The following is a 13,205-nucleotide window of genomic DNA, read 5'->3' as shown; positions in this document are numbered from 1 at the left end:
GTTCAGTATTCCCAGGAGAGAGCCTGGATTTTGAGAGATGACACTTGAGTTGAAATGAACGCACAAACACACTTATACACACCTGTCATGTACTGCACACACTCCTCCTCCCCCTCCTCCTGCTTTAATCAGCAACCTGCCCCACCCTCCTGTGGAATCATAGCTTACACAAACCCGGTCACATGACCACAATGTATACTGCAATTCAATTGACTGTGACCTGACTCAAGCAACATGGACCACACATACACTGTATATGGTGCTCTAATACATTTAGCATTCACATAGGGGCAATAGGGGCCGTCTGTCTTGTTAATTCCCTGTTTAGACCTTGTACTGTACCCGTGTATGTGTGTCAGAGCTCTGAACGGATCAGTCCTTTGAATTATGACTTCTCCTTGCAGCTATTCAAATTCCTCCCCTCCCTGGCCGTCTTCTTCGGATCAACATTTTTCAATGACACACACTACCTAAATGCACACAGTGTTCATTGCTATTTCACAGCGATTGCGGTCACTACGTCGGCTGATGACAGCAACAGATGCTGTTACCACTGCTTGAATCCCCTCTGTCTACAGAATGCCAATGAGCTGATTCGGATTCAGTGCTGGTATTAATGTTTGATGGGGGCCGATTCCAGTCGACTCTCCTCACTGTTGCTGCAGAGAACAGAAATTGATTGTGTTGTGCCACAGCAGCTTGCCTATAAGAAACAGGGCATTGATCCAAGGCCTGTGATTTATGCCTATTTGAGTGGTTTGCCACATGGGAGACTGAGTGGCACATATTTTACCTGCAAGGTTCTGGACCTCGGTTTCTGTGCTGCAGATGTTTATGAGTTTGTATTAGTGCACCTCCACACACTGACAGTAATAACACACTGTAGTGAGTAAATACTGTCGGTGCAGAGAATTTATATATTTGAGAGGAGAGTGGGTGAGGCCTGGGTCATTTGACCTGAAGTGGCACCAAGAGGCTGAGCAGACAATTATGCTACATTACATTACATTGATTTCATCTGTGCATGTGGACAGCGCTGCATGATCCCTCAGCAGAAGGGGAAACACAGACAATAATGTATGACAGCAATAATGTGATGCATGACTTTTCTTAAGCAAGCTGAGTTTCTTAAAATCCAGAAAAGGATGAACACATTCAAAAATGCCATTTCCTATCTGTGAAGCTCTGCAGCAGCACCGCTTCCTGAATTATTCTTGGTTGCAAAACAAAAGCAGCTGTTTTACTTGCCCTGAAGGCACTGGCTGTAAAACTCTCTGATGAGATATTTGGATGAGATGGCCTCAGGTCTTCTGATGAACACAAGAAATATTACACCTTTAGCACATCAGTAATATTATTATGGTAATAATTAGCAGGCAGCATATGTGCATTAAATGTTGTGGCTTCCGTGTACAAATCTGCATCACCTCTGCAAGGCTGAACCAGCACCTGTGCAAAACTGCCCTAGGGCCCCTGACCTTCAGGGCCCACTGTGTTTCTCTTGGTTTGTGGTGTATTCATTAACTGCAAGTTTGCTTCGCAATCCATGGTCACCATGGATTTGCCACTGCACACAACACCTGCAACTCTTTGGGTTTTGTATGAATTAATAATTACACCTGAAATAACTGTTTTTTTCCCCCTTGCAGATTAAGCTTGTTTCCCTGTAATGTCAGCTTCTTTAACAACCCATTTGAGCATTCACACGCCATCTTTCACTTTTCAATGCTATGTGATGCATTTGTGGTCGAATTACCACAAGGGGCCAATAGGGGCCCTTTGGACACCAAGCGGGTTAATCCGTCCATGCACCTCTGTGGGACCTGACCTACAGGTAGCTTCTGTGGTAGTATTCCATGCTGTCTTTGCCAGGCTTTTTCACGCAGGCATCCATGTGCAATCCGCCTGGTGATGTGAACCATCAGCTCCTCAGCGTTTAATCACACTTCTCTAACAAAGCCACACGTTGTCGCTGTTTGCCATGCCGCCTCATCTGCTTTCTCGTCTCCCCTTCCCTTCCCTTCCCTCCCTCTCCCCCTCCTCTCCTCTGCTCTCCTCTCCTCTCTCCACAGCAGCGCGTCTCTCACCGCGCCTTGGATGCCGTGTGACCAGCAGCACTGAGCGGAGAAACCGTCCAGCACACCGCCGTCTGCACACCAGCACTGCAAAAATAAAACCCAAACGATGACATTCTTACACATACGACAGAAGCAAACAATTATTTGACAACTTCCGACCCCGCACCTTGCTTTCGCCGCTCCTTGCTGTAAGTGGTAAGTGCCTCTTGATTCCTTTTTAATTGCAGGGCTCGCAGCGCCCAATTTCCGCACAGGGCAGAGTGATAGCGCCAGTGGAATGATACTGCGAATAATGCAATTAATAGCAGAGCGGATGATTACCTCAAACGGGGCGCTGGCATCTGATTTTTTTTTTTTTTTTTTGTCTTTTTTGTCTTTTTTGTGATAACGTGTAGGCCTGTTGTAGAGGCAGAGTGCACTGGATTAGATGATTAGCATCAGCTGAGCAGACTTGCTTTCTTCTTTTCCACTCTCACCTTTGTAGCATTATAAGCCCAGCAATGCCAAGATGCGCTTACAGCTTACAGTTTTATATCTTCTCCTACTACAATCTCATTAACTGCCTAACGGGATTGATATGATCACGGGAGATGATGTGGACAAGATACTGCACATTAAGGCTGCAGGGGAGTGATTTCAATGTGACCTAAATACTCATTTATGTCTTCTATTATTTTTTCAGTTGCAAAGAGTGGAACCAATAAGTAAAACTTCTGAATAGCCTGTTGTGTTTGGACATCTAAATATGTTCTGCTTGTATTTGTAACAATGCTGCTGAAGAAACAAGAAACTAATTGCCTGTATTGATTAAGCCGTGTAAGGGCAGCCATGTCAGAGGTCAGCTTTACACTGCGGGTGATGTGTGGCACGGTTGCATGGGGTCAACTGCATGTAGGTGTCTCAGGATAAGCCAGCTATGCGCTGGTACCTCTTTTTGATTGTGTTTGTATGTGTGAGCGCATGTGAGCGAGGGCGAGGGGGGAGGGAGGGAGTGTGGGGAACAGAATAAACATATTTTCAGATGCCTGTCCTCTGCCAGCACTCAGGTCAGGCCAAGTGCATGCTGAGGTGCGAGATTATGTCAGATGGCTGCACACACACACACACACACACACACACACACACACAAACACAACAATTTCCAGATCTCATCTCAAACTGTGTCCCCCACCTGTGGATGCGGGCAGAGACACGTGATGGAGCTCCAGTGCGTGTGCCTTTCTCTAAATCTTGCTAAGAATAATCTAAAAGCTGTTTGACATTTCTGACGTGCAGTTGTTCGTGTTAAATACAGAGTGTGAAGCATGGAGTGAGTACATTAACTGGGCCTGAAGGAGTAGGCCCTCCTTGGCCCGTTTTAAGGAGAAAGGGAATAATTACCCTCCTGCTTAACTCTTGAAATCCGTGCCTGACTCAAACTTGATCCTCTGAGTAATCCATTGAGACAGTAAAAGCTGGAAAGAGACTCAGCCCAGTGCTGTGGAAAACCGTGTTTCTATAACTCCATTTACAAACTCAGACATTGAAATGTAGAAGCCATTTTCCACAAATTCTGCATTCTATATTAGCACAAAAGCAAGAGGGAAGAAAAAGTCTGTCATCTCATGATTTTGTCCTTAAAACAGCTGTGGCACGCAGCCCACATGGCTGAGTATTCATGTATGTGTGTCACATTTGGATAGGTGGGGCTGCCGAGCAGAATTGAGATGTGTGGCTCACAAGTTCAGAGGGCAGGAAAAACCTTGTTCTTCTGAAATATTCACCGAGTGTGTGTGTGTGTGTGTGTGTGTGTGTGTGTGTGTGTGTGTGTTTGTGTGCGTGTGTTTCAGAACTGGCTACTCAAAAGGCCAGCCTGACTGTTGTGCACTGTATCATCCTCCATCAAAGAGTCTCTGCTCACACACACACACACACACTTCTCAAAATTGATAGCTGGAAAGGGCAAAGGCAAAGTCCAGTGCAGCACACACACACACACACACACATACATGCGCTGACACACTTCAGATCTGTAGCTGGCGCTGCCGGTCCTGGTCTTCTTTGAAATGAAAATAAAGTGAAAATATCCAGCGTAGACACCAGAGTAGACACTTCTATAGTCATGAGCAGGCTTCAGTGTTTGTTGTTGCAGCTTATGTGTCTGTGTACACTTGTAGAGAACCATCTGTAAGGCACAATTCACCAGCCAACTGGTGTGCATCATCAGAGAGAGTAGCTGCGATTGGTTATCAGTGAGTGGTTATTGTGTCTCACTTCCCACTTCAAACTGGACCTGCTAATGAGACACTGCAGTCTTGTGTGAGATTATTTTGCACACTCACGCTCAACACGCACGAGTGTAGATTTTGACCTATATTTCTTTGAAGTTTGTATTTTACACAGTGTCAGCTGATCATCCAGTTGAATGCCACTGAACTTTTTCTTGAGCTATACAAGGACTCTGCAACAACAGAACCAAGAAAATCAATTCCGCTCAACACCTGATATGTGTTTGAGGCTGCTGCAGGACCAAAGGTGACCTCTATCATAAGAGTACTGGCTTGCTAATGTAACACCTGTCTTGGAGACAAATGTCTTCTATGCGTCCTGCTGAAAAATGAAAGTGTGTCTAACAAAATATAAACATGGCAGTGTGTTTGTAGCACTTCATATGTAGTTAAGCCAGCTGAACATTAATAATTTATTGACTTATGCTATATTTATGCAACCCAAAACAAAAAAGCCTCTGTAACAAGCCACTTACACAGCACGATAATGTAAAAGGAGATCATGCGCATGACTGTAAAACTGCATTATACGATCAAACATTAAGATTATGTAGGTCATGATCGTCCATCAGCTATGCAATCAAACTGCTTTTATTGGGACTGAAATTGTATTTAAGAGATATGGCAATAATAAGAAGACCTTTCACCATATGTTGCAAGATCTGTATATTAAGGTCATTGAATTGTAATTGTCCATCTGTGTAGTTTGTATTCCTCTCACTGGACTGCACAGTAATGAGAATTTAAACTGAGTTACATTTACAGTCTGCAAGCCTTGCAATCAGTAATTATTAGTATTTGACTTCATTTAGACAACTCAATTACATATTATGATTCACAGTATTTAAAAAAAAAAAACATAAAATGTATGCAATGGCAGACACCAGTTAAAGCCCTGAAATTCATTATGTTTTGGCTAATAATACTGACTAACTAATATCCTATTGTACTAAAAGACTGCTATCAGTCTGACAGTTTGGCCTAACTCTTAAACCTGCAAGCAACCTAAAAATTAGGTCACATATAAAAGCAAGATGGGAGAGAAATGGATTAAAAGCTTGTGATAGAAGTCTTAAAAACATAAGCGGGGAGAGAGATAAATATACAGCTCTTATCTTGTCCTCCCGCGGGGTCTCTCTACGTTCCAGTGCACACGTCCCTTCCAGAGCCTTAGCAGTAAATAAGACAGGGAGGCACGCTTTGGCTGACCCCAAAGGCCCGTTGTAGCCCCCACCTCCGCACCACACACAACCCACGCTGTCTAAGCTGGGACTTGGTGATCCGGACGTGGTAAGTGGGAGTGAGATCCTGTGCGCTGCTCCACCCCGGGCTGGCTACCAGAATCCCAGGTGGGGTGGAGAGATGGCGGGGTGGCTGAGGGGAAGTGAGAGAGATGTCACTGACCACATTAGTCACCAGAGAAAGCAGGTCATGAGTCAGGAAAGCTCCCAGCCTCATCCATCACGCCCCTCTTAACCCACTTTCCTTTCAGTCCAGCCACTCCGGCTTTTTATTTTTCTATTTTCTGCTAGCTCTCCGTCCCCCTGCTGCTGATGGAGTAACTTTGCCATCCTTCTTTTGATGCTGATGAAAAGGAGAAGAGGGCACAAAGAGAATGGCTCAGTGCTGGACAGATCACGAGAGATGAGAGCGAGAGGAGGTTTAGGGTCAACCTCCGGAGTGCAGCGAGGAAAAAAGTTCGGAAGCTTCGCACAAAAACAACTTTTTTGCAATTTGAAGAAACTAAATCTAACGATTAGAGGCAGTTTGTTTAGTCTGTGTGACTGTAGGGAGAGAAAGAAGAGAACACATTGACATAGTGTGTCTCATTTTCACACCAGATTCCCCATGGTGGTGAGCAGAGAGAAACCCTGTGAGCTGGTGAGACTGCTATGGGGTGATAAGTAATGATATGAGAAAGGTCTTACTTCTCTAAAAAGCTGCTGGCTCAAATCCTGGACAAGGTATTTGATTCACTGCTGAGACGAAAACATTGTATTGCTAGCTCAGCTGTGGAGGGATTAGCGGGGAACATGGGGGAAGCAGGGGATGAGTGGATGGACATTTGAAATGATACTACAGAGTAGTGATTTGATGGTTATCGATGTGGCTTAATGCCAAAAAGTATTTTCATGTAATTGTGTTTTCTGTATGTCTACCCCATGAACTAGCATCCTATGAACAGACAGGAGGTGATGGGTAAAACTACCTCAACTCAGTCCACCTATTGTTATGTGCAGTATGGTGCAGAGACAGCCTGCAGTGGCGCAACTCTGTCACAGTTCAATATATTAAAGATTTTATTTACATTGGTTTGGCCTTCAATCAGTGTGCTCACCAAGTTAATTGTGGAAAATTTATTGGGAAAGCCACTAAAAAGATGGTTCAGACGGATAAGAAACATGCACAGTCAGACGATCTGACAGGTTTCAAACAAAATCCCCACGTCAGCCAAACTCGGTTGGAGGTGGTGAGCGGTAAAAATGGTTGCTCCAACTCACAGCTGGAGAAATCCCTCGTAGTTTACAGACTGACTTCCAGGTTTTATGAGCAGTGGATTACTGCTAACATTACTGGTGGACTCCCTTATGGTTTTATCACCTTAGTAAGTGGTTCGGATAATGTAGCTAAATTGTTAGCTTGTTGTCTTATTGTCTGACCACTCGTGTTTGTCACATTGTCAGATTTTAATGTAGAAATGTTGCTGGACAGATCTCTGAGTACAATAATCTCTGGACCGCTAGTACAGCCAAAACTCTGAAAATAAGACCCAGGTTGTAATATACCATGTTCCTTCCTTAATCCTTAAAGTATTTATTCATATAAATTAATACCAAGATAATTGCAACCAAGATTACAAGATTATGACTGGCGGTCAAAAAGTCCACCGTGTACCTTTAAATAAGAGACAGAGTTGATTGTCATTTGGGTTATGAGAAGATGTAATGGCTTATACATCAGTACAACTGCTGTTTCTGGTCACAGATGTGTGCTGTACGCTTTGATTTAGCATTTCAATGCTACATAACCTTTAATACAATGTCTGACAGGCCAATCTGACCCTTTAATTGTAGCCCTGATAGAGAAAATGTAAACCTTTGCCTCCCTGCCATGGCTGATTCAATATGATTCAGGCAATTTGTGTGAAAACACGGTGTGACGGATCGAATTTGTGTCCACTGTCACAAGGTGATGTAGAGGGAGTGACTCATTGACTCACCTCATTAAAGATTTTATTGGATAAAAATTTGATTGGGCCAATGGGAGAGGCAAAACGAAAGCTGCTTATGAACTCCTTTTTCTGTTCATTTCATGGCTGTTAGTGCTTGATTCAGATTTGTGTGTGTGTGTGTGTGTGTGCGCATGAGGCATAATATTGCTCTGCAAAGTGTGAAATGGGAAATTTGTGAATATTTAATGGTGCTTTGACTGCATGTGGTCAATTCGTTTCTGATACACTGATTCTCTCGGTCAGTGTGGTACTGGAGAAATCAAATCTGTGTCAGCGGAGTGTTTTGCAGAAGATTTGGATGTTAATTCAAGTCTGCAAGCCAAGACACCAGTGTCAATGCCCCTTGTCATTCAGTATTTCAGCTCTTTCTTCCGACACGTTCTGGCACGTACATTCAGTGCAGCATATGTGTGTTTGCACTACGCTGGGTTTCTCTGTGTGTGATTTTGTGTGTGATCCATTTGGCTCTCACTCGTCCCACAGCCTGGCACTCTTACACTGTCTGTGTGTGTGTGTGTGTGTGTGTGTGTGTGTGTGTGTGTGTGTGTGTGTGTGCGTGCGTATGGCTGCAGAACCAGCCTTCTGTTTTCTCACCTTAAGAGACCCCTTGTGATCAGAGAGATACATCAGCCACACACGACACCAGGCGCACAACGGCAGCCGGCACCGGGCCGACACATATAGTATCACCTGGGACGTTTCCATGGCAGCCTCAACAGGAAGTGCATTACAGCTCCTGCCTGTCCTTGTGCACTGCCGGTGTGATTGTTCATCATGAATTTAATTCGAGCCGTTTTTCACTCAATTGAAAATTGCATGTATACAACACGTGTCGGATGCAATGCTGTTCTAAATGCTGTAGATGCATCTAACATACTGCAGTACGCTCAATTACCCAATTTTATCCTTTTAAACCAGGTTCTTGGTCGGTCATATTTTTTCTTTTGCACTTAAAGAACAGAGATTTACAGTTTTTCAGCTTTTGTTGATCATTTTCAACATAATACTTTTTAACGTGTGCATCGCATTACATTACTGTATCCTGCAGTTCAGACATGGATACCAGTTAGCTGGGGTTAGTGAGGGAACCACAAAAAAGATCAGCCCCATAATTAAATAAAAAAATATTGTCATGTTTTTTATATTTATGTATTTGTTTATTTATTTTTGAAATCAAATTCAAAAATAGAGACAATAAAATACACTGCTCACCCGCTATCAGACTTAACAGCACAGCTCAGTTATTTTTGCACAGATTTGAGTGTGCATGTGCTTTTTTCATTCAGTCAAATAAAATGCTTATTGTTTTTAATTTAAATGCCTCATGACATCTGACTGCAGACGAAACAGCAAGCTGCTGATAGATACCTTTTTTTTCCTGTTAATTTAGCCACGATTCAGCTGTTTACTCTCTACTGTCCCATTTGGGAAATCTGCCTTGCAACAGCCAGAAAGACTTGGCAGACACATGAAAACGGACTCATTCAACAGCAAATTACAAAAAAAAAAAACAAAAAACAAAAACCTTTAATCAATTAGAAAAAGTAACACGCAGAAGCAAAAGCAATAAGTGGAGGCAATAAGTAAAAATGAATTAACCACTGAATAACAACAAGACAAGACAGATTTTACTGTTCATTGGTGATTCATGTTGAGCATGACTCACCTTGGCTTTTTAGTGTTTGTTTTCCAACAAGACACCCACAGTACATCTTTATCATCTACTTTGCAGCTAATTTGTAGGTTAATGAACTGACTGCCATTAGCATGGTGGCCTTCACACCACAGAGCAACTTCAAAGAGACATAAAGTTGTGACATATTGATATCTACCAAACATGATCTGTGAATTCTTAATTAATAGTTTCACACTTTGGGAAATATGCTCATTCACTTTCGATCAATACCACTCTCATCTCTAAGAAACCTGCCTTCCAGCACCTCTGAGGCTCAGTGCTTCACACGTTTTTAATCAGGTTTGTTGAATGTGTACAAACGTGAAGGGTGGTGTCAGGGTGCAGGGGAGGGGCTTAAAGCGCCGGACTGGGTCGAAGAGGTCGGTTTGCTGACGGGAGGAGAAATAAATGAGCTCTGAGATGAGAAGTTAAAAGAGCACAGACATATGGCAGGGGAGCTGTCTGACACTGAGATGAAGATAGATGGGCTCTGGTTGCACCTTCAGGTCCAGCAAAACACTGTGTGAGGACAGGTACGTGGTGCCATCTTGAACTGCAGATATTGGAGATTGAAAGACTCCTATATGCACCTATATGCTCCTTTTTTTTTATTTAACTTTTTTTCATAAATAACAGAGTTAATATCCCTGCAATCGGCTGGCGACCGGTTCACGGTGTACCCCGCCTCTTGCCCATTGCCAGCTGGGATAGGCTCCAGCCCCCCGCAACCCCAAAAGGGATACGCGGGTATAGAAGATGAATGAATGAATGAACAGAGTTAATACGTGTCTTTATTCTGTCTTAAAACTGACAAGGTTACTCCATGCCCCACTCTACATAGATATTTTATTTTGTCTGTGGCTTGATTTATCAGATATGGAGCTGACAAGATAAGAAACTCTTTAAAAACTTGGGAAATGTTCTGTTTCAGAGAAGGAAGCACAGGAGAAGTAACCTCCAAACAGCTTATTGCACCACTAAAACCAACACCAATGTCACTTGTCAGCGTAGATGTCCTCTGAGCAAAACATATATACAGACTATATACAGTACATTTAAGATCACGCTTTTCACTTTGGTCAATGTCTTCAGCCACACACACACACACACACACACACACGCACACACACGGGACTGAGGATCTCATCATTAAGAGGAAAGGAGGACTAGATGCATGTCTCAGTCATCGTCACTATCAGTGTCATATTCTTCTCTGTCTCTGCCTTTCACTCCATTATTTCTCACAGCTTCCCGCAGTGTTTTTCTCTGTGTCCATTCATTATGAAGCATCTTCTCCTCCCACGTTTCTCTCCCTGTCCGCTGTCTTCCCTCACTTGTTCGTCTCTGTCCTCGTGGCTCTCAGAACGCCTTCTCCATCCCTCCCCTATCCTCATTTTCTCCTGCTCTGCTCGCTGTGTGTTCAAAGTATACAGAAGCCCCCCTGAGAGAGAAGTGCGCATGGGCTGGAATAGAAAAGAGAGGGTGAGCGGGGAAGAGGGGGAGGGAGGAAAAGGGAGAGGATGAAAATAAGGGCATACAAGCTCACCTGCATTTCAGATTTCAAGCCCCTATCTCCCCTCGCTCTCTTTCCCCTCAGTACCCTTTTCCAGCCCAAGCAAATGTCACTGCAATAGCCCTGTACAAAGCATGCAGTCTTCCACCTCCACCTAGTTGCTATTATTATGAGCTTCATTACAAAATGCCAAAATTTGCCCTTTGCTACATCAGTTCATTGTTCCTCAATAGCACCCACTCTGGTTTCTGTGGTAATGCTCAATACATCCCTGCAAAAAATGCCTGTCAGCAGCACTTTTTGGGGCTGGAAGCATCATGGTTGCGGTTGTGTGACAAAGCAGGAGCATGATGATGATTTATGGAGGCATCTGAAGCACAATTGAGGCTCCAAATTCACTGTACTGTATATGTATTATTTATGATTTCTAGTCATGGGAGTGAGTGTTAAAGTTGCATAAAGAATTTGTGCAGCATTCCCTGCGAACAGTGGTGCAGAATGTAAAACTGATGCCTTTTAGTCACGTTAGAAGTTCTAGATTTGGCAGTGACGGTTGGTCCACTGCTTTGACTATGTCAGCAACTATTATTTATGGTGCCCAGATGCTCATTCGTGATCTTCTGCGGTTTTAATTGAAAAATTTCAACATTGGTCATGACGTTAGGTACATACGTTCATGTTCCCCTCAGGATGAATTTGAATAAAATGATGAATTGTAATATAAAAACTTTACAGATCCCATAACTTTCTTTATGGCACCATCATCAGGTCAAAATCTGTAATATGTTCAATTATGTGATTTCAGACCAAACACCTGCAAAACGAACAACATTGCCATCAGCCTCACCTGTACTCATGCTAACGCTAATTAGCAAATATTAGCATGGTAAACATTATGCCTGCTAAACAAAAGCATTTTAGTTAGTATTGTTTAGTTTAGTATTGTAATTACTGGCATGTTGACAAGAGTATTTAGCTCAAAATACTGCAGTATGTCGCCTCAAGATGCAGACACAATGGATCCATTGACAGATCCTATTTAATTTCTATGGAGAGCAGAAGATCCGGCAGCACAGTGCACGATGGACGCAAAATGGCTTGTTGAGAGACTAGTCACTGTGTCTGAATTAGCAGAATCACGACTCCTCCTCAACTTTATGCAACTGAGTCCATCCAGCTGAAATCAGATCCCACTGCCAACTGGGCAGTGCTGAAGATTCTGTTGATGCATTTCTTCTTCTTACCTCATGTTTTCATATTTTAGTGTACTGTTTTAGCTGTAATATGAGAGAGTTTGTGACCTGGCCCCCATGGTGGGCCCTGCTCACACTACGTCACCCTCCAGCCAGAGCTTTCAGTGGTCCAGTGCGTTCAGATGCGTCCTTGCCAGATTCTGTGTGCCTATGATGCATACAACACTGCGTTGGTTTGTTGAAGCATATGAATCTGAGTTGGACTAAAGTTTGCGGGGCACCTATTTAGTGGGTTCTGAGACAGTGAAAGACTGCATTGCTGTACTTTCTGTGTAACAACAAAAAATTACAGCAGGGGTCCCAATGATTCACTGAGTGAGAAAGCAGGTAGAAAGAGAAAATACATGTAAGTGGAGAGGTGAAGAAAGAGAAATATTAAAAAATGAGTGTGAAAGCACGATGTTGGCCGCAGTGCATCTACATATTTAATTTTCCCCCGGGATGTTGGTTTAGCCTCAGTGTAATCGCTCTGAAGTGAGGAGAGAGGAAAGGAAAGGAGAGAAGGAAAGGAGAGGAGAGAGATATGGCGTGACAGAGATGTTGAAGGACAATAAACCTTTTTTTTTCCAGCAGACATTTTGACATGTCACATTAAGAGGAGCACGTGTGCAAATAATTAAATTAGCGATGGCTGAATTCCATTTAGCTGCTTCAGTTTCAGGGTCCTGGTGTTGTGCATGCTGCCTGACTCTCACACTCACATCACATAGACCTCAACCATCATTAATGATTTTAATAACACCTGCGCTTTTCCTACTACGATGAAAAAGAGTGAGAGTTGTAGCTTTGCAACCGAGGAGTTGTACGTGCATCACTTAGATATCACAAAGTTTAGCAGAGTGTGCACACACGCACACACACACACACACACACAGGTTTCCTCTCAGGATTCAACCAACCAGTGATGACTTCAGCTGCAGAGTTTATTATCTGTCACTGTTTAAGGTCAGACACAGAATGAGCTTCCAAAAAAACACACGAGACAAATACCAGCTGACAGGGTCACCCCTCAGCAGCAGGCCTGCCCTGACATTTGTGTGTGTGTGTGACTGGAGATATTTCTTAACTCACTCGAACAGTCTGCTGCCATCTGCACTGTCCTCATCTGCTGACCTTTGTCTTCTTTGTTTTCTCAGTTTGCAAAACTATTGGAGATAAAAAAAATAATAAAAAAACTTTTCTGAGCT

The 13,205-nt window shown here is 43.2% G+C and overlaps 1 protein-coding gene across 1 annotated transcript in view; it reads left to right on the top strand.

The window, feature by feature from the left end:
- Nucleotides 1-2,049: 2,049 nt before the first annotated feature.
- rims3 (regulating synaptic membrane exocytosis 3) overlaps nucleotides 2,050-13,205 on the top strand; it is a 37,000-nt gene continuing 25,844 nt past the window's right edge. The window contains exon 1 of the mRNA XM_076753828.1: nucleotides 2,050-2,273. The gene's annotated coding sequence lies outside the window, so the exon portion shown is untranslated. The remainder of the gene's footprint in view (nucleotides 2,274-13,205) is intronic.

The sequence above is a fragment of the Chaetodon auriga genome, chromosome 17 (genome assembly GCF_051107435.1).
Source record: "Chaetodon auriga isolate fChaAug3 chromosome 17, fChaAug3.hap1, whole genome shotgun sequence".
In the NCBI taxonomy this organism is placed as follows: domain Eukaryota; kingdom Metazoa; phylum Chordata; class Actinopteri; order Chaetodontiformes; family Chaetodontidae; genus Chaetodon; species Chaetodon auriga.
Note: the sequence above shows the minus strand (reverse complement) of the source record. Positions and strands in the feature narration are given on the sequence as shown.